This window comes from Scyliorhinus torazame, chromosome 12 (genome assembly GCF_047496885.1).
Source record: "Scyliorhinus torazame isolate Kashiwa2021f chromosome 12, sScyTor2.1, whole genome shotgun sequence".
Lineage (NCBI taxonomy): Eukaryota > Metazoa > Chordata > Chondrichthyes > Carcharhiniformes > Scyliorhinidae > Scyliorhinus > Scyliorhinus torazame.
In genome coordinates, this window is record NC_092718.1 from 50939721 (window position 1) to 50943343 (window position 3623).

At 48.0% G+C, this 3623-nt stretch overlaps 1 long non-coding RNA gene across 1 annotated transcript in view; it reads right to left on the reverse strand.

Moving 5' to 3' along the window:
- LOC140387175 (uncharacterized) overlaps positions 1–3623 on the reverse strand; it is a 169073-nt gene that overhangs the window by 164229 nt on the left and 1221 nt on the right. The window lies entirely within an intron of this gene.

The window sequence follows — 3623 nt, forward strand, 5'->3', positions numbered from 1 at the left end:
TGTTTGCACCACCTGCATCTATTGGTCTCACCAGGCGCCATTCAGTGCTGGTCCCCACATATGTCCAAGTGGGTCTCCCAGGCGATCGAAGGCCCATGGATGGTTGGCCTCCAGGCAGGATGGCACCCTGGCACTGCTGGTACCAACTGGGCACCTTGGTATTGCCAGCTTGGCACCTTGGCAGTACCACCCTGGCACCTTAGCAAAGCCACCCGGTTGTCAGCCTGGCACTGTCAGGGCACTGAGGTGGCACTGCCAGGCTAGGAGGGGCACTGCCAGGCTGGCAGTGTCAAGGTGCCAGGCTGGTATTTTGTCCACACTGAGTTCGGGCCCAAGGATGCACTGCCCGTGTGAGGTGGGGTTCCCCTGACGTCCTTATAGGTGAGTTGGGGCGTTGGGGTTGTCTGGAGGTTGTGTCAGGGAGTCGAGAGATTGGGACGCCATTTAAAATGCATTTCGACCGGAGCTCCTCCGTGCAGGAAGTGACGCTGTATGCGGACTCGGTCGGGGGTTCCCTGCCAGGGCACTAAAAGAAAACAGAGTGCTCTTCGACAGTGGGGTAATTCCCGGCGTTACAAGCTTATAATGCTGGGAACAGCACCGCTAATACCACCCAGTACTCTTTTTTTTGGTTAGATTGTGCCCCGAGTCATTTTTTTGGGACCTTGTTGAGTTTCTCTCTTGTCCAGCCCAGACTTCAATTTTTTTTAGTCGTGGGGAGCTGAACACATCGGCGATCCGTCTGATCAGAGATCGGCCGACATTTTGAAAGGGTGCACCGATCGCCAGGTGAACTTGAGGGTCCCCCACAACTTCAATGCCACCCTCCACAGACATGGGATTAGCCCCCCTTCCCCCCCAACCCCAAGTGATGATACCCCCGCTATGGGGTCGCTGAGGACTTAACACTTTTCCGGTCATTCCAACCCATCTTTCGCCCTTCCCCACCTTTTGGGCCCTCCTTCTCCCCTCAATCTTTATGAGGCCCCTTCACACCACTCCGTTCACCCAGCCACCCTTCATACTCCCCCTAACCCCCCCTTTAATGGGCACAGCCCCCCCCCCCCCAAGACTCTGTCACTTGGCAGTGCGAACCTGGTGCCCGGTTACCCTGGCAACACCAGCCTGGAACGTGCCAGTGAGAGTGTCAGGGTACTGCCATGCCCTATCCCCGACCACCTGAGGGGGCTCCAATGGCCTCGGAGACCCCTGTGTAACCATCACAACTGGCCTCCACTTGTGTAGACCACTACTAATCAGCGCACAGTTAAAGCCTTACCAGTGCGACCGGTACTGCCAGATGACCGCTCATTTAAATATCATTATCTGTATCACGCCCAGTGAGGGCATGACCCAGATTTCGCTGGGCATAGTGAATCGCATGACTCACAATCGGCCTGGCGCAAAACCCGATTTGGAACACTCCATCCTGCCCGACTCCGCACTGGGCACAACGCCGTGGCTAAATCATGTCCATTGTCTGTATATTACACATAATACTACTTGATAAGGTTAAATCAAATTCAGGTTTCAGGTTATTACAGTTGATCATTGTAACTTTGATTCTTTGAATGTGTTTTCATGTCGCTGGTTGGTTTCATTGATTTGTATTTGCTATTGTCATATTATACCCGAGAAGACCAGAAGACATATCTTTAACCTCAGAAAGTAAGACAAAGTTACCTTGGCATTATATGCTGTGAACTAGTAGGAAAGTAGACAGGATTAAAGGCCAAAATGCAATAATATTGGCATTGATAATGTTGGCCTTGATAATGCTTGGCTATTGACATCTGGGCCCATAACTTCCTCTCTGATCCCGGACTTAAGTCAATGGTCTGCAGCACATGCGCGGTGCGACAATGCGGAAGTGAGGACGCACGCACATGCGTGCAGGAAGCGTGCAGCGTTTAAACTCCCGGCCAATTTTTTTGACTCATTGAGTGAAGCACTGCGCTGAACCGACAGCATGAAAATTAAAGGGACAGCACTAACTTGGTCAACTGATGTTAGGTACGTTTTCACACTTACTCCTTTGTGCTTTTATTTTCTCGGCCCAGGATCATCGAGCAGAGGCAGGAGACATCTGAAACCATGTTTTTGGCAGGTTAATGTTTGATTAGTGTTTAGTATTTATAAATATCTTTGAAATGCAAATAAAGTGAAAGGAAGGTGTAGCTTTAGTTTTTAGATCTTTCGTTTGTCATGAGGCTATTAATTCCATTAAAAGGTACTTTATTGTATTGAGTGGCTTTGGAGCCACCCAAAAGTGAAAGGAAGATTTTTTTTGTTTTACTTTGCTTTTGTCATAAGGATATCATTCCATTAAAGGAACTATAATGGATAGAATGGATTTGGAGTGAATGTAATCTTCAGCGATCGCTCGCTAACAAGCATGACTGTTCACATAAGTTATTCCATCTTACTGGTCATGGGACCTGTGGGTCCTCATGTGGCTGATGAGCCGCATCTTCATTCACTCACTTGAAGGAGTTTCAAAAAGGTGGGATCGATCCTTGGACTCGAGTCCATGGGTATTCCTTTCTCAAGCTCCTTTTCCGGACCTTCTCTTGCCGTCGGGTGTTATTGAAGAATTCATAGAATCATAAAATTTACAGTGCAGAAGGAGGCCATTCGGCCCATCGAGTCTGCACCGGCTCTTGGAAAGAGCACCCTACCCAAGGTCAACACCGCCACCCTATCCCCATAACCCAGTAACCCCACCCAACACTAAGGGCAATTGTGTCCCTTCAATCAGGAGGTTCCTCAAAGTAGTTCTCTTCAGGGAAAGGGTCTCCCAGGCATTGGCATCTATGTCCTATTTCTTGAGCTAAGCCTTCAAGGTGTCTTTGAAGAGCTTCCTTTGTCCTCCTCATGTTCGGGTTCCTTCCTTGAGCTGGATGAAGAAGATTTGCTTTGGCAGTCAGGACTCTGACATCCTGAGCATATGGGCGGCGCAGTGGAGTTGGTTTCAGATTACTGCCTTAGTTGACATATGAAAACCTCCTGTAAGATAATGTGAACTATCTCTCTGACAGGTATTGCAGAATTCAGTGCAGATTCAAAATCTATAGCCCTGTTTCACCTCCACTGGGGCATCACACTTGGCTTGGCTTCTAAAAATCCTTTATGAGGCTTCAACATAGGCACAGGGATCATGGGAGAAGAGTCAGGTATCATCTTCACCTGGTGAGGAAGCAAATCGATTACCCAAAGGACATCAGAGGAGATCTGTGCCAGGATACTCCGCTGCAGTGGCTGCTGTTTTCAGACTTTGAGCTTGTAAAATTAACAATTGATATCTCTAAACCCTCTCTCCCTCCTCATCTTATTCCCTCCCTCTCTCCTCTTCCCCCTCTCTCCTCTTCCCCCTTTCCTCTCCTCCCACACTCCCCTGCCTCCAATTCATACCCTCCACAAATAGACAGAACTGCTGTTATGTGGAAAAATATATTTTCTTCACCATTGTGTTTAATTGTATTGCAATAAATTTGTAAACGTTGAAGTAGTTTTATGTAATTGTTCAGCTGATAAAGTTAAACGTTAAGTTAAATGTTAACTGGTTTCAAAGTTTGGTATTTATAAAATTGAAAACCAGAGCACGCAGAAGAAACCCACGCAGA